Source organism: Pan paniscus, chromosome 4 (genome assembly GCF_029289425.2).
Source record: "Pan paniscus chromosome 4, NHGRI_mPanPan1-v2.0_pri, whole genome shotgun sequence".
Taxonomy (NCBI): Eukaryota; Metazoa; Chordata; class Mammalia; order Primates; family Hominidae; genus Pan; species Pan paniscus.
Window position 1 is genome coordinate 15,924,963 of NC_073253.2, and position 18,643 is coordinate 15,943,605.

The 18,643-nt window shown below is 40.3% G+C and overlaps 1 protein-coding gene and 1 long non-coding RNA gene across 3 annotated transcripts in view; both read left to right on the top strand.

Moving 5' to 3' along the window:
• The window catches only part of FBXL7 (F-box and leucine rich repeat protein 7), a 433,105-nt gene that overhangs the window by 190,538 nt on the left and 223,924 nt on the right, over nucleotides 1–18,643 (top strand). The gene's annotated exons all lie outside the window — the stretch shown is intronic.
• The window catches only part of LOC134730366 (uncharacterized), a 197,594-nt gene that overhangs the window by 74,382 nt on the left and 104,569 nt on the right, over nucleotides 1–18,643 (top strand). The window contains exon 2 of the long non-coding RNA XR_010112107.1: nucleotides 1–18,643. This exon is cut by the window's left edge and continues 17,378 nt beyond it; it is cut by the window's right edge and continues 104,569 nt beyond it. This is a non-coding gene — a long non-coding RNA (uncharacterized LOC134730366).

Below are 18,643 nucleotides of genomic sequence, written 5' to 3' on the forward strand. Positions count from 1 at the left end.
CCCCAGAACTTATTTCTTCTATCTTACTGTAATTCTCAACGTGGATGAACCTAGAGGACATTATGTTAAGTGAAATAAGCCAAACACAAAAGGATAGATACTGAATGATCTCACCCATATGTGAAATCTGAAATAGTGGATCTCATGGAAGCAGAGAGTAGAATGATGGTTACCAGAGGCTGGGAATGTTGTGGGGATGGAGGATGGGGACAGATTAGTTGGTCAACAGATGCTGGATTCTTCAGTGTGTGAGCCACAGGGAGTTCAGTACTGCTGTAATTGTAGGAATGGATTTAGAGGTTAGAGGAAAATGAGTGGTTTTCTGTGCTTGGAGTGTTATCAGTGTTTGAGGATGTTGGCACTCTAAGTTAAGGGAAAGGATGCCCTTTTCATCTTCACTTAAAATACTCAGTTTGTACTTTGAAAAGTGGAATGTTTCCTGTATGTGACATGGCTTTCCCATTCCTCTTAATGAGCTTTCCTATCTGTTGGTGTCACCCTTTTCCTGCCACCTGGCCCCCAGGATGATAACCTAGAGTGACAACTGACTTCTGTTCTTGTCAGTATTGAGGCACTAGAGTGCACATCCCTCTTGATGGGCAGGTTTCCCCACCACCTTTCATCAGGACATCACATAGCAGACACACCAAGGGTTGGCCTAGCATCACTGAGTGGTATTCCTTGCCTTTAAAGGGAAAATCATGAATCAACTTGATGTTTCATGTAATTGCATCCAACAGTGAGAACAGACCAATTTTCATATTCGGACCTTTGCATCTAAAGCTCGAATGATGCCCATTCCAGTTGCTCCTCCAAGCCTTTGCTGTAAAGTGCTAACCTGCCGTCATCTGGCTCTTTCTCCTGCCCTCCCTTTGCTGTTGTAGGCAACCAGTGCAGTTGTTTTCTCTGATGGGTTTTCCTGTTGCTTTGGAGGTTACTCCACCCAAGAGGATCTAGGTGCTGCTCAGTGTACTTCTGGGGCTGACGTTTTCCTCTGATGCCTGTTACCTTTTGCCCACTTTTCTTCTTTCGAATGTATTTAAATTCCAAGCACTGTCACAGCAGGGGAGAAGCTTTCTTTGAGTCTAGCTGTTATGATTTACCCCAGAGTGTTAAGATCACTGACAGATGTTGGCCTGGCCTAATTCTCTTAGCCTGACTCAGAGAAATCTAAAGATTTCCTTATCATTTCATCATCTTCTAAGATGAAGTCGACTGAGAAAAGGGAAGTCTGGAAAGTCAATGATACCTTCAAGGATGGAACCTATGCACAGGGACTCCCGCATCGCTGGATTTGGATGGTAGAAGCACAGTTCAGATGAGAGGTGGCTGGTTTAGGGTTCTGATAAACAGCAATCATATAAGACTGGTGTGTGGTGAGGTAGGACTTTGGTTCTGGGAATGTGCTGTGGCTGAGCGTCTGCTGTGGATATGGCAGAGACTCTGCCGGCCATGATAGGGTGAGAGCCAGGGCCAGAGAATGGAAGTGAGAGCCTGAGCCCTCAGAGTAGGCTGCCTCGATTGGAATCCGGGGTCACTTCTCTTTTCTAATTGAAAGATCCTACCAGCTGTTGAATCCCTCTATGCCTCAGTTTCCTGCTCTGTAAAATGGGAATAATAAGAGTACCTACTTCATAGAGATGGGAATTAACTGAGGTAATGCATTTAAATTACTTGGAATAGTGATTGGCACCCAATAATACTAAGTATTAGCCCTTGTTATTAACAAAACTACAAAAAGGCTACAAAAAGTGGACCTTTCTAATCACACTGACTGCCCATTCTCCCCACTTAAACACTAACATCTGCAGTGGACTTTGGCCCATTCTGTATCTCCCTCTGTTGTCTTTTACAAGCTATTCATTTAATATCTTTGCTTGCCTCTCAGTTTTTCTCTTAGGTGAATGTCATGGCACTGTTAAGCCTGTTCTCCTGAATTAACTGGAAAAGCCAGTAAACTTTCCTATCCCCTTTATTCTGATGATAGAGTTTTTACCCCTGGCCATAGAAGTGGGGACTTCATCCAGTCCTGATCCGAAATGGCCATCAGGCTGCAAATGAAGGTGTTCCAAAGATCGTGCAAATGATCTTGGGGTCACAGCTCTTCTAGGGGTTGTTATTCGTACATAGGGCTAAAAATGTTCTTTCTGCTGGAGTTGCTAAGCGGGTGGTGCCTACATGAAGTCTGCTCTCAGCCATCCAAGCAAGTGAGGCTGAAAACAGATGTAAGAAGATGTGAGGAATGAGGAAGGGAGAGAGTGGTGACTATGGTGAGTGCTGGCTCCTCCTTCATTTCTGTCACTCACCACCCATCCTTCCTAGACTCATTCCCTTTCTGCTTAGTCCTGTTTGGATTGGGCCCTGAGCCTCTGAACCAGTTGGAGTAATGCTGCTTAAACTAAACAATGAGTTCCATCAGGACCAGACAGTGATGGGATTTTACTCATTTCTATGATGCCTGTGCCTTGCCTAGTGCCAGGCTTGGTCAGAGGAACGATGTGGTCTACATTTGGAGAAGTAGAGCTCCAAATGTCAGAGCTAGAACTGCCTTCTCATGGGGTCTTTCTTTGGCAAGTGACTTGGGCCAAAAAGCATCTCCTTATCTCCTGTGAGCTGTCTGCCTGGAATTTGCAGAGCCTGGACCACTGGAATGGGTGATGGTGGATGCCACCAGATGCGAGACTTACAGACAGCCCAAAGCCCTCTGGACACTGCCCCCTTCTCTTATTCCCACAGGCACAAGCTCCCCCGGGTGCCTGGGAGGACTCTTTTCTTGGAAATATTGGACAGGATCCATATTCCCTTATTCCCTTGCTTCCTTTTAACTTTCTTTTAAAAAGTGGCTTCCTTGTGATACAGGCGGTGGGCAGGGAAGTGCTGTGTAGAGAAGTGCAGGGTCTCTGGCAAGGGCTCCACCCTCAGGCCTGTGCCCATGGACCTAAGTGAGAATAGGCACTCTTGTTTTCTTGCCCAAATGTTGCATTTTCCAAGACCACTCTGGCCCGCCATGCCCCCCATCCTGTGCCAGTAAAAACCCCAAGACCCTAGCGGACACACGCACAAACAGCTGGACATCAAGAGGAACACACTGGCAGAAGAACACACCGACAGATGCTGGCAGGCCATCAGTGGTGGAATGACGCAGATGCTGAGGGAAATTTGGCGGAGGGTGGTTGGAGAAGAGCCTGGCCGCTGAGCAGCCCGACTCCAGGGTAAGACCACCTTCCCACTCCATCCCCCTTCTGGCTCCCCATCCATCTGCTGAGTGCTACTTCCACCATTCAATAAAACCTTGCACTCATTCTCCAAGCCCACGTGTGATCCAATTTTTCCGGTACACTAGGGCAAGAACCCAGGATACCGAAAGCCCTCTGTCGTTACAATAAGGCAGAGAGCCTAATTGAACTGATTAACACAAGCTGCCTGGGGACGGCTAAGCTGAAAGAACACACTGTAACACATGCCCACTGGGCTTTGGGAGCTGTAAACACTCAACCCTAGACGCTGCTGTGGCGTCGGAGCCCGTACTCCCCATGACATGCCTGTCTGCATGCTTCCTCTAGGGGTCTGAGTAATGGTGCACCAAAGACACAAGCCTCACCCTCGTTGCATGTCCTGCAAAGGGATAAGGGAAAACTCCTCCCGTTTCACCTGTGCATAAGTGTAGGTCTTCTTTTGACTTTTCATAAACTTACATTCCTTTATTTTGTCTTAGCCTTGTCATAACTAGCAAAGCAGGTGGGGCAGTTAACACCAGTGTTAATACAGATGCTTAGCAAAAAAGGTCAAATTCCTGGGCTTCCTTTGTCCCTAGCCTGACACAGGCTTGAAGGTAATGACAATGCTGAGATGTGAGTGGCCTAAGAAGACAAGATGCATGTAAGTGTCCTCTGTACCTTATAAATAGATTTTACTAGAAAATGTTTTAATCCTTTAACTAGACCTTGGAAGTCAGCTTCCAGGAGCACAAAACAGATCTTTTCCCAAATAGGTACAGGCTGCCCTCGAGGAATAGCTGTAGGACACAGGAATATAAGCCAAGCATCCTCTGTCATTTTGACACCTTTATTAATGTGCCATGGTAGGAAATGAAATAACCTATTCATACGTGCTTCAGCTAATCCTGGAATATACATTTTTAAGGCAGGAGCTGGGGAGGAGGTTGAGTGGAAAAAAACAAAAAGCTAAAGGGAACAAAAAAAAGATTCTGGATGGACTTTGCAACCATAAATGGTAAAACTAACCCTGTTCCACTGCCAGCTAGAAGAACAGCCGAGTAAGGTTTTGATTTACAGGAACAGCTCAGCAAGGGCCTTGTAGAGAGCTTCATGCCTGCTATAAAAATGTGATTAGCTATAAAACAGAGAGCTTTAACAAGAGCATTTAAGCATAGGCAACAGACCTGCTCAAAAATAAACAAAAACAGATATTGCTGCATGAGTGTCTAACCCAACTTCATAAAGATCAGGATTAGGAGAATTTTTTTAGGCTTGTGATATAATTAATAACTTTTTACTTTTAGAGTCAAAAGAAAGGAAAAGGAAAGATGACCTTGAACTTTGCAAATGACTTCAGTCTGCCTCTCCTCTAAGCCTCTCTCTTCAGCTTGTGCAGTTCTAAAGCATGAATAGGAATCCTCCCCCAAAACAGCTCCCTGTGTCAGACCCTCCCTGGACACCAAGGATGGAAGGAAATAGAAGCCAGCAGGCGTCCAGGGCCTCAGGAGGGGAAAGTGTTTAAAGCTCCAAGTCTCCCAGCCCCCTGCCCTTGGCAGTCCCTCACTGCTTGCTCTGTGACAAGTCTGCACTAATAACCCTGCACTGGGAAGGTCTGTGGCCAGAGCCTCACCCAGTTCCCATCGACAGTCCTTTTGAAAACAAGTGCCCCTTCTAAGTTAGTCTGAAGAGGTCCCTTGGCTGGATATGGAAAAAGGAACTAAAATGCTGCACATCTGTTAATCACTGGGGTAATTTCTTAGTGATTAGTCACAACAGCCATGATCTACGGATTTCTCCCTGTGTGTCAGTCACCGTGCAGAGGACTTTATACGGATTATCTCTGTATCTTCCAACAAACTCTCTGAAGTAGGCTTTATTATCTCCATTTTATAGTGGGGAGAGAGCATACCCAGAAAGATTATCATACAACACATGAAAGTTAGAGCTGGGATTCAACCCTGGCCTGTCTGAATCCAGAGATCAAGCTCTTAACCCCTATGCCAAGAAAGTGGTTGTACTGAAAAAACACTCAGGTTCGAGCGTTGAGTTCTCCTGTTTCTGGCTGCAGTTGCTTTCTCTGTTCTGTGAAATACCAGGTGTACGTTCCTCCTTTGCTTAGGCCTGATGCAGTTACAGTGAAGAATTTTCAAAAAATTCGTATCTTCGCAGAAGAGGCATGTCCACTGAGTCTGCAGGCCAAACATGAGGTTCCCTTTGCTACTTTTTGTCACTTCTTTTCCTTTGTGTCTTTCTTGCTTATCCTTGTCCTGCTGAATGCATTTGGACGAAAGCTCTTCCTTTCTGGGAGTGAAACAGTGCTTTACTGGAATACATATGGCATGGTGTGGTTAACTGCAGTTTTACAGTCTCCTCTCATTTCAGAAAGCAATAGTACATTTAGCCACCCAGAAATTAAGTAAATACCATTTAGGATTTCTTAAATGTAAAACAACGTTGTCGTGCTTTAAAGCTGTCTTTCTAAATGTCCATCTTCTCACCCTCATATTACACCTTGGCTTCAGGGAAAGGGAGAGGATTATTTTGAATTGGAAGGGTTTCTAGACATATCCTAGGATTTAAAATAAATAAAACTGGAACATAACCTGTTTTTTTATTTTTTAATGTCTTCTTGTGCTGTAAGCTGAACCTCGACCTAAATTCTTGTTAATTAAGACTTTATCCTGTGTGTGCCTTTGTGTAAAAACGAATTCTCCCATTATAATCATCCCACCCAACCTTGCCCAGCTTCCTTGCAATATTGCTTACGGTAAGTTTTCCTCACTATTGGAGGTTTAAATGGAGCCTTGTATTAAATAAATGCTCAATCTATTTTAGTAATACTGCTTTATAACTAGGGCAGACTTTTCTTTTCAAAATAGTTTCGTGCTGATTTTCATCAGGACAAGATCTTGATTAATTCCCAGATAGACATTGAGAACCTGTGGAACAACGTCCTCTCCCTGGAACCTCATCATTGTTTCACAGTTACTTATGGGGAAACACCAATTCAGTTTAGGGGTATCTTCTGTGCAGGCCTTTCCTCACACCCTGAGTGGTGTAAATGCCCCTCCTCGCCCTTTCCCTTAGTGTCTTTGTGTCTTTATCCTCACAAGTTCATCTTCATCATGTAAAGGTTTGCTTAAGTAGTTTTATATCCCCATTGTTTAGCACAAAGTAGGTGATCAATAAATGTTGCTGTGGAGTGATTGAGTGCTTTTACAAAAAAGCAGAGTATGCAGGTAACCTAACACCAAATAGATTATGGGAAGTTCTGATATTTGCCGGTACCATGTTATCAAGGTTTTTGTACATGTAAGATTGCATCCTTTTGGAGACCAGAGTGATTTCTAGGGGAGTTTGGTGTTTTTGTTGGGCCTTAAGGAATAGGTCCTCTCTGGTTAGGTGAAGATTTTCCAAGAAAATATTCCAGGAATAAGGGATTATAAAATTACAAGGTCTAGAAAGTCTAAAAGCACAAAATTTATAATCAAGAGTACAGTGTGGTGGAAGACAGAGACTCATATAGGAAGAGTGAGAGAATGACACATTTTGAGGACACATTTTGAAGGATCTAAATGTCTGACCAAAAATTATGTTTAATTTTGAAGGCAACTAGAGAGCATATGTAGAGTTTTGAGCCAAAGCACGATAAGATTGAATAAGTGCTATGAGATTAATGTGACCATAGTGTGTAGGGATAGTACGTTGAATGGGCAGAGAGACTATTTCTGCATTCTAGATTCAAGGAGACAAATTGGGAGTGGAAGGAGTGAGAACAGAATGATGGAGGTGCCAAAGACATTTTTCTGAAGAGTTGACAGACTTTCTGCACACACAAGGCTTCTTTGAGCTATCACAGGAACTCATTTGCTTCTCTCTTTTGGATATTTAAAAAATTTGTCTGAAAAGCAAAATTGTGAGATTTTGTCTTCTTCTTTTGCCCTGACTCTGGTTAAACTTGAGCAAATAAACTGACTTTCAACTTTAATGCCAATGCTATTTTGAATTTTGCCAAAACCAACCAGTATCCTAGAGCTAAGAGCTAAAGAAATGTTATTTTCCAAAATTAGCAAATGCTTCCAACTTGTTATTAGAGTAGGATAGAAATATTCCTAGTGAGACCCACCTACTCACTCATATTGTAGAGAGAAAGTTGGTGATGATTCACAATCCTTATAATAATGCAGCAAGTTGCAATGTGCAATGGAAAGCACAAATTTTTTTCTGATTTTTAATGCATCTTCCAGAGGTTGGGGCACAGGGAGTATGAGCATAAGCCAGGGGAAGAGGGATAGAGGAGTTCTTTTAGAAAAATCACCAAGAAAAAACCAAACAGATAATCTGTAATCTCTTAAAAAATAACTGATGGCTATACAGGATTTTAATGAAAGCATAGTAACTTCCAGAACATAGGCAAATTGGTACACATTCCATCCCAGTAGCCACCACCTAACATAAGTCACGTATCTTTAACCCTGAGTTTACTAAGTTGCATACAAATTGAGCATATGCACGTGGGCATTGGAGGGGCATGTTGACAAAAATTTCATTACTTTAAGGAGTCCTGATACCGAAAAAGAAAAATCTCAGAGCTAGAATAATGACGCCCAAGAGCTAATCTAAAGACCTTTTATTTTGACCACTCAATAGTGAAATGAACTTAAATAGGAGTGGTGTGGTATATCTATTTTTGTAATATAGAACACTGTATTTTATTCCTAGTTTTTATTTAAAACAGTGATGATAGATACTAGTTGACAGTCTTAGGTTGTCTCCAATTTAAAAAGAATTCTGTCTGTCTTTTCTCTGTTTCTTTTTCTCTTTCTGTAAGAGCCACAGAGCTCAAGTGTATTCTACAGTGACTTACAATTAGTATTATTGAGTCCAGTTGCTTAAAAAAGAATTTGGACTGTAAGTATAGAACAATTTTCCATAACAAAGGTTAAAGTCAAAGGATAGCTTAAATGACGCTTAGTTAACTCCGAATCAAATTAATCAGGAAACCCTATTCTTTTAGACAAGGTTTGCAAACTAATTATAAGTGCTGGTGTAGCCTAGACATCTCTTAGCTATGCAGATGCTCATTCCCTGCCTGCCATAGACCCTGAGACACTAGGTCATAGATGGAACTCAGGAACTTGTCTTTCTTTTTTCTTTTCTTTTTTCTTCTTTTCTTTTCTTTCTCAAGCACCCCCAATTCTTTGTGAGGTAGTTGTCTTCAGAGCACATTTTGATCATCACACAACAAGAAGGTAACTGTGGCACTTCAGGTGAGAAGAGAATCAGCATTCAGGTCTGGTTCTACCATTCACTCCATGAATCTTGTTTCCTGTTGTGTTATAATTGGGGAGTATGTTCATTTTCTGGGGGCTACCGAAACAAAGTACCATACATTGGGTGGCTTAAAACAAAATAAATGTATTCTCTCACAGTACTGGATGCTAGAAGTCCAGTATTAAAATGAGCACAGGGCCAAGGTCCCTCTGAGACTGTGGGTAGCGACCTTCCCTGCCTCTTCATAGCTTCTAGTGGTGGTTGTCAACCCTTTGCATTCCCAGCTTGCAGCTGCATTGCTCCAGCCTCTTCCTTCGCCATCCCGTTGTGCTCCTTCTGTGTGCTCCACTCCTCTATGAGAGAACCCGTCGTATTGGATTAAAGGCCCACCCTATCCCAACATGACCTAACACTTAAATAATTATATCAGCAGCAACCGTATTTCAAATGGGAGGTCACCTTCTGAGGTTCTTTTTGAAAGACACAAACCCATAATGCAGAAAGAAGGAGTATGTGCCTAGAACAGGTTAGGAGTTCCCAAATCAGAGTCAAACTGATCCAGCCAGACTTTCTACAGGTCTCTTAGGAAACACACTACAATTACAGGTTTCACTAACCTGACTGCCAGATCCTGACTCAGTAGGTAGGAGATTGTGCCTTAGAATGTGTATTATCCTTCGGTAGGAAATCCCCACTCTGAGTAGCCCTGCCACATCACAGCCCTAATTGATGTTCTGCTGAATGTATTGGGTAAAAGATAAGTTATAGCTACATAGAACTGATGCAATAATCTCATATAACTACATATATTATACTGTCTTCACAATGCACTTTGACCATATGTTCATCTATTTTGGCAGGAGTGGGGACGTGAGGTTCTCAAGTTATGCTTGCTTAACTCATAGCCCATGCTTTTAAGGAAAACTAAAGCTCATTCTAACAATTGTCTTTATAAAATTAAAGGTGTTGTCGATGTTTGATTTTTCCACCATTTTAATTATCAGAAAGATGATGAAAATTGGGTTGTTCCCTCCCATTATGACTGATTTCCTCTCATTAATAGAGACAAAGGCTCTTCTTGAAGTGGAACTAAAATGTAAACATGAGTTCACCCTAGTCTCTAAAGACTTCAAGAGGCCATGCATTTGATCAGAATGGCATGTTTTAAATCCTCCTTTCATGATAGAATACAGATAAAATACAGATAGACTGAAGCCAAAAGCATTCCTTGCTGCAGACACACTCAATAATACGTACATTGTTAATCCCTGGCTGTTTCAAAGTAATTGTAGGCTTCTGCATGGAACCAATTTTCTGATTTTTGGAGACTAAGATAATTCAAATTGCATGTCCTTAACTATGATAATAAGTGGAGTCTGCCAGTGGTTGCTTGTGTGAGCCGGTCATGCTGGAGGAAAGAATTGGGCCTTCATGTGTCTTACAAACTATAGTTTTCTCTTTAGCCCTTTCCTTAGCAAATGGAGTCATGCCAATCTAAGTATTTAGAAGTGTCTCACAGAAACACTGAGTTGCAGATAGAGTGGAATTAATAATTTTTATTACATAATTTGTTGTTTCAAATGACAAATTTTGAGTAAACAAACTTGGTTGATACTTTTTGGATAATTTATGGTCAATTCTTAGTTTTCTTTGAGTATTTTTAGTTACAATTATGTTCCAATGGGACTTTCTTTTTTTCTACAGTATCACTGTTACTGATCTGCATTTAGTTTGCCATATGCTCTGCAGTATATTTGTCTTCCCTGGTGAGGTTGTATATAGAGTGAGGTACAGATTTTTGATATTCTTAAGTTGGGTACTTAACATATTTTGCCTCAAATTATTATTTCAGAAAAAGCTTTTTTTTAATTAAATAATCTGAATTAGCCAAATCCTTTAATCGGTTCCTATATGTATATTGTGTGTTGCTGAGAATTGAGGAAGACTGTAATTCAATGCAGAGGACATTTGTGAATTTTTTGAGTCAGGTTGGAGACAGAATTAGAGAAAATTTTCTATTGATATTTTTGGTTTTTTCACTCACCACTGAGACTGAACTCATGATTTCCAGGTTTCTAGGAGTCACGTAGCTCTTGAAAGACCGACTACTTTCTGTGTCTCTGGGTCAAAAGTTATGAAAAAGAAGCAAGAGGATCTAAGCCAAAATAACACTTCAAATAGTCCAATGACTGTTCATGGCTTTTCACATAAATATTTAGACCTTCATTAGAAAACATTAGATTTAAGCAGAGAGTAGCATATGCAGGTCAGTCTCAGAATTTACCAGCTATTCATCAGCAGTAAGTCATTGGGGTTTCTCCCTTTTGTTGAAGTGGTTTGTTTTTGGTCACAGAGCGTCATCATTGTCATGCTTCAGTTCTTTCATTTGTGTACTATTTAATTAATTAATACTTAAATATTTGTTGAACATTTACTGGATACATATAATGGGGATTAAATACTTCAAGACAAACTCTCAGTTGAATTGAGGAGATAGACATATAAAAAAATTTCCAACATGGGAACATGATAAATCTTGGAATGGAATGTAATAGAAAAACAATATTCATGCAATAAAAAAATGCATGAAGAAGAACATAACATGAAATTCAGGAAAGTAAGACGCCCTTCATGGAATGAGGTTTTTTATCTATAATTGTAAAGATAAAGTACTCTTGATCTTCATAAATCTTCACTAATTTATTTTCCAAATATTTACAAAGTATTACAAAATGTTGGCCACTGTGCTAAAGATGACTGTAAAGTACATGATTCTTGCCTTAAAGACTCCCAGATTAACAGGAAGACAGCTAAGTGAATGAAGAAACATGGCTCCAGCCAGGTGCGGTGGCTCATGCCTGTAATCCAGCACTTTGGGAGACTGAGGCGGGCAGAACACCTGAGGTCAGGAATTCCAGACCAGACTGGCCAACATGGTGAAACCCCCTCTCTACTAAAAATACAAAAATTAGCCAGGAGTGCTGGCCGGTTTCTGTAATCCCAGCTACTTGGGAGACTGGGGCAGGAAAATCACTTGAACCCAGGAGGCGGAGGTTGCCATGATCCGAGATTGCGCCACTGCATTCCAGCCTGGAGACAAAGCGAGACTCCGTCTCAAAAAAAAAAAAAAAAAAAAAAAAAAAAAAAAATCACAGCTCTGTGAAAGTGCTGACTCAGAACTGAAGGCTGTCATGGCTCATATGGGAAGTATTGCTTGAAAAGTAAAGTGAGACTTTTTGGTTTGCAAAGACCCAATGCACTCAAATGAGCTCAAATAAAAATGGCGACATTGAAAGACAACAGAGTTCTCACACAAACATAATGGAGCCAGTATTGAGTGTCTGGGAGAACTAGCCATCAGGAGCCACGCGGTATCTGCCTCTCTCTGGATCTGTTAAGTGGTCTCTTTCTGCTTCTTTCTGCATGTGCTTTTTTCTGTACCGAGTCACCGGTATTTTATTGAACAACATATTTTTTCAATAGGTTCATTGTTATCATCATCTCCTTTTTTAAAAAAATAAAATTACCTGAAGTCTTCAAGATTGCACTTTATGGCTAACACATTGGAAATTGTTGACATTTCTAGTTGACTCTTCTCTGTAGATCAAAATATTTTTCATTGAGAAAATACTTTCTTTCATGCGCGTCCATGTGAAGAGACCACCAAACAGGCTTTGTGTGAGCAATAAAGCTTTTAATCACCTGGGTGCAGGTGGGCTGAGTCCGAAAAGAGAGTCAGCCAAGGGAGATAGGGGTGGGTGGGGCCGTTTTATAAGATTTGAGTAGGTAAAGGAAAATTACAGTCAAAGGGGGGTTGTTCTCTGGCGGGCAGGAGTGGGGGTCACAAGGTGCTCAGTAGGGGAGCTTCTGAGCCAGGATGAGCCAGGAGAAGGAATTTCACAAGATAATGTCATCAGTTAAGGCAGTAACAGGCCATTTTCATTTCTTTTGTGGTGGAATGTCATCAGTTAAGGCAGGTCACAGGGGATATGATGGCTTAGCTTGGGCTCAGAGGCCTGACACTTTCTACAGTTACTTACACAAATGCTAAATTTGGAGTAAATACTGCTAAATGGAGCTTACTAATTCTACTTTTAGTATTGAAATAAATAACTCTTTCAGCCTGAATATTTTTACGTTTTATTTACAATATTATATTTGTAAACTGAGGTTACAGTGGGCATTCAAAATAATGTTATATGTTTCACCTCCAACAGAATGAATTTCCAAAAATTTACTTTGATTCTATGATGTGCATGAAGAAAACCAAATTTTTCTGGAATTAACTTTACTTTTCGTTTGAAGTGTCTGGTAATACTGACATAAAATTAAGATCATTTAATCTTGTGTGAAATTCTTCTGCTAATGAAGCAAAAATATTGACAGTTATTGCTTCACTTTTTGTGCATGCATAAAACAACTTGGATCTGAAAATAAACAAAATTAATTTAGCAAAGCACTGATTGATCTAGGTGAAAAGTCATTAATTTTTGATAGAATATATTAATATTTTTAAACAGATTATGTGTCCTAGGAATTTCATGAAGTCAGAAAAGTTTTGGTAGAGTGAAGGCTGGAAGCTAGATGATAATAAGGAAGTGCTAATTTTGAAGGGTGTGACATCTCTGATTCAAAATGGAGTGTTAAAATTTTACTTTTTAAAATAAAATTATAATGTCCAATTCAGACTCCTAAGTAATAATGACCTTACTTTAGCTGAAAAAGCACATAGCATTAATGAACTAAAGACACAAAATAATAAATACAATTGTATTTTCCCAGAATGTAAAGATACGGTCGACGTGTGTCATGCAGAGCATCTAAGCAGGGTCACACTCAGCAGTGGCAGGTCCTCATTTCTCAGCTGCGTCCTTAGTAGAGGGCTGGTAATTGCACAGAGACTGACTCTTCCCTGTTCTCTGTCCTCCAGTGGCCTGGGTTTCTGCTCATTCTGCTCCTTCCAGTGGTTCAGGGTGAGTAGCAAGATGTGAAGGGATAGTGCTGAGAAGGAGGAGGGTGGAGGAAGTTGAGAAAGACAGCAGCTTTAGATGAGTGCACAGGCCACTCTTCAAGTCACCAAATTTAAATGTTGCTTGTGCTGCTCATTAACATGTTGGGAAATCCTTGACTCTTTCAGGATTCCAGTTCCCTCATCTATTAATAAAATGAGAAATTGCCACAAAGACCTGCCTGCCTTGGAAATTCAAAGACTATAGGCTCTATAATTCAATGGTAGAACTTTTTTATGGGGGGTGTTAGTTACTAAAACTGTAGACTGTTTATTTTGACCTTTGAGTATAGGAAAACTTGTTGAGGTAAAAATATTCTCTTCTATGATTATTCAGGTAGAACTTTACCGTTCAACTTAGGGATTCTGAAAGATGATTACAGAAAAGCACTATGATGCAGAGCTCCATGTGGTGATGTCAAATCCAATAATTCAGTTAAAATCCTGTAAAAATTTCCCATCTCCTACTGGCAGGGTCCAAGTCAGGACATACTGCATTTCTTCTGTTTCATTCTTTTGTTGGAGTTAAATACTATTGCAAACGAGGCTGGATGTTTTTAATTCTTTTTGAAATCCAGAATGCTCTTTGTCATTTGACAATGCAGCATACTAAACTACTTAAAATACTTTGTGAGTGAAATCACATGCATGAAATGTGGTATAAGTTACTAGAGCCCTTGAAGGGCAGCACTTGGGTTTAGTTGGCCTCTTCTGTTTTACCTAATTTCTCAATCCCACCTATTCTTTTTTCTCACTTTCTTAAATCCCAGTAATTATCTTAGGCATAAAGCAGTTTTCTATGCATAGACAGTTCATTTAGATTGGTAACATGGACTAGGTAAAAAAAAAAAATTTATATATATATATACTTAGGCAATTTTTATCTGGTTTAAAATGGCTTGAAAGAACCATGGTACTCAGAGCTTCAGAGATGCCCTGTCTTCTGATTTTGCATTCTCACAATTCTCTATGATTTAAAGGAGCAATGCAGTGAATTTTTATAAACACAAAACTTCTTCCCGATTTTATGTTTTGGCATCATAAGTATGTATTGACAGCCTCAGTGTTAGAGGCTCAGCCCTGTGATGTGCACATGTAAGTTCACATAGGAATGAGAGTTTTCAAGGGCAGGGATTTATCTTTGTTTACTGTTATATCCCTTTTGTCTACAACAGTGCTTGGCACGTAAGCATGCTAAATAGATTAAAGTAATGAATGTGAGGGTAACCCATACTCTCCTGAGGGCGAGAATCCCACCTGTTTTGTACAACTCTGTGTCTGCAATCCCTAGAACAGTGTTTGCCTCCCATTTGTTGAGTGAGTGAATGTACTTCAGGACTTGGTTCTTGCCATTAAAGAGCTTGAATCTGGTTTGGAAGACAGATTGGCAAAATATTGAAGAGCAGTAACAGTTTGGGATTGTAATGAAAAATCATCACTAGAAAGTCATAGTTTGATTGTCAAGGTAATGATATAAACAATTGTTCTAGATGTTCAAAGTAGGAAAATAATATACAACATAAATCAGCCCTCACATTTTGACATTGTTGGATATTGATTGATTGCTCACTTGATGGATTGAATGGATCTTTGAATGCCTCTACATTCCAGGCAATATATTGGGTGGTGGGAAGTCAATAGTAAGATAGGTGTATTTCCTACCCAAACTGAACTCATAATCTAATGGGTTCAATTGATAATCTTGTTTTTTTTAACAAATAAATAAATAAATTTTTTTAACAATAAATGTTTATTTTTGAAGGGAAAAAATGGAACATTGAAATAAAGAATAACGGTATTATACTAGAAAGGGTGAATTCTAAGGATATAACAATTAAGCTCTGTGAAGAATATTCTAGGTAGAGAAGGAGGTATGCAAAGGCCCTGAGGCCCTAAGGCAATAAGGAATGCAGTTGCTGAGACCTCTTCTACCTGAGTGTGAATAAGGAGGCAGGTTCTGAAGGATTTTAATCAAAGGGGATGATACAGTTTGTATATTTGTCTCTGTCTAAATCTTACGTTGAATAGTATTCCCCAGTGCTGCAGGTGGGGCCTGGGGGGAGGTGTTTGCATCATGGGAGCTGATCCTTCATGGCTTGGTGTTGTCTTCATAATAGTGAGTTTTCAAAAGCTATGGTTATTTAAAAGTGTGTGGCACCCCGCCACCACCAACTCTCTCTTGCTCCCACTTTTGTCATGTGATGTGCCTTCTCCCCCTTTGCTTTCCACCATGATTGTAGAAGCTCCCTGAGGCCTCCCCAGAAGCTGAGCAACGTCAGTGCTATGCTTCCTGCAGAGCCTGCAGAACTATGAGCCGACTAATCCTCTTTTCCTTATGAATTACACAGTCTCAGATATTCCATTTTAACAACGCAAGCTAATAGAGGGGAGATGGGATACAATGTTTAGAGAAAGCAAGAATGGAAGTGGTTCAGTTTGTTTTAATAGTTCATCAAAGGAATGACGGAGAACTTAACTAAGGTTGTAGCAGTGAATAAGGCCAGTTATGGAAAGATTTGTAAAATGAAAGGATTTGCTGTTGGAAAAAACAAGCAAAAAAAAAGAACAACAACTAAACCTGGAAGTGGGTTAAAAGTGGGAATAGAGGATTTTCCCTAAGTGTCTGATTTAAATAATGGGTGGATAGTACTGCTTTTTACCAAAGTGGAAAATGGCGCTGGGAAGAGACAAATCTGGGGTGGAGAAGCATGGATGCTGTGGTGGGCAGGTTGTCTTTGAGATGTCTTCCCGACATCTCAGAGTTCCCCAGGTAAGACTGGGGAACTGAATGTGTAAAAGTACATCTCAGAGAAAAGGGCCTAACTAATGATATGAAAGTCTCCAGTAGGTTGATGGACAGCAGTGGAGAGTCAGCCGGGCATATTAAAATTTAAGCCTTCACTTTACAGAATGCCAACCTGGAACTGTGAGTGAATTCTTCTTTAAGGTATATATTTAACATTGAGACAAGGATATCATCTATTAGTTAATATTTTGCTACATTAAAAATATGTCAAGGTAGTGTTTCTTTTTTTCTTTTCTTTTTTTTTTTTTTTTTGCAAAGTGAAAGCAAGTTTATTAAGAAAGTAAAGGAATAAAAGAATGGTTACTCCATAGTCAGAACAGCCCTGAGGGCTGCTGGTTGTCCATTTTTAAGGTAGTGTTTCTAGACTACCCATATATCCGATTCTTTCTGTGCACACATCTTGTTATAGGTATCTCTCATTTTCAGTAAAGAAACTATATAGTTAGAAAAATCTAAAGAAGAAAGACCCCAAATTTTTAAACTGAACATAATCAGGATAAGGACATTACATATTTGTGACACCTAGCCTGGCCAGGGCTTTTGTGATTTGGCTCTATTTCTGTACCCAGGCATCTGAGACAGAGAGAGATGACAGACGTTTGCATCTGCCAGTCTGAAGCCAGGAACTTGGTGAGGAATAAGAAACTCAAAACCTCTTTGGAATCAGAGGAGGAGCAGAAGCTTGGAAGGCAGTGTACATACAAAATGTATTAATTAAGCACCTACTCTGAATGTCCTGCAGAGGATAGGAGGGCAGGGTGCAAACCACAGGGAGGTTTTTCCATCTGATTTTGGGCATAACCTCCTGATCTGGCCTGTGTGTATGCCCCAAATCATTTCAAAGTTTCTTGCAGCATCTGGGTGTGCTCCAGTATTCACTGGAGATCCTGCTTGACCACGTGAGAATGTACAAGTAGCCAGAGCTAGGATGGAGATTTGTTCCTCTCTGTATCTCCAGTCTTCCCACCACTCTGTATCTTTTGTCTGGACTCTTCTCCCATTTACCTTTATTTTCTATCCCATCTTTATAAAAACAGCTTCTCTCTTTCCTCCTCAATGCTTTATCTTGCTCTCTTCTTAAAGTGGCTGACAGCTATTTTTATTTGTATTCCTGTGCCAAGCATTGATGATGTATTTTCCACTTCTCTTCTTACCATTTCTCCTTCAGCCCTAGATCATTTTATGCCAGGGCTAGGTTGGTATCCGATCATGGATGGTATCTGGCTACCTTGATTTTTATACAAAAAACATAAATCTGGTTTCTGAAGATGAGTCACAGGGCTGTCCATCCTTTCTCAACATTGTCTGCTCACTGCAGTGGCAACTCAAGTAGCCCCATCTTTAGATAGGGAAAGGAATTGGGTCTCTCACTGGGTTCCCATTTCGAATCTCATTGTAGGACCTGGTCTGCTTTCTGCCTATATGTCTTAGCAGATGTAAAGGGGTACCCTTACCTAATTTTCCCTGCTAATTCACTCCTGAGTTCCTTTACCTGAAACATGTGTGATCCAAACAAACTTGGAGTTATCATAGCTAGAAATGATAACCTCTGGCATGCAAGAAGCTGAACTTGAGTGCTAGCACTTCATTGCTGATGCCAAACACCACATTGCCTGGCATCCTAATGTTGAAGAATTCTCTTTGTTGGTTGATTTTTGCTTCGGGGAATGAATAATCAACTCTCAGATCTCTTAACCATTTGTAAATCTCTGAGACATTATCCTCAGAGGAAAAAATTCCTCTTTTTCATTTTTCATTTAAGGGAACTTGAGCCAATAATCCAAAGTGCTTTTATTCTCAGTTCTATTTGCTTGAATGATCCAAGTTGTGTCTTTTTCTTTGGTGTTTTGTTTATTTGTTTTCAAACCAGAAGAGCATGTTAAGTAAAGTTTGTGGAATGAAAAAGGTGCTCAGTACTTGGTAATACAGTATTGGAATATTTGAATACAGCTAAATTTGCAGCAGTGAGGTGATGTGCTTTAGGGTTTTTGGCAAGGGATAAAGGTTAGGAGTTGTTGTCCCAGAAAATGTTTTTTCATGTAGTTGGTCTTTGACTTAAATGAGGAGTGTCCTGGAATCATACTTGCATGACATTGTTGGGTCTCTGAACACCGTTTAGTTCCTTTGCATTGAATGATCAAGAGTGGGTTCCACTGAGAGCACATTCTTCACTGAAAACAGGAGCATCTGCTTTCAGTTAAGATGCTGGGACCAAGGTGGGACAAGTACCGTGGACACATAAGACCTGGGCTCTGCTCACAAGGAACATACAGTCTAGTTGAGAAGTTAAGATATTACACTGTGGCCATTAAAAATGCAAATCCTGACAGCGTGTGG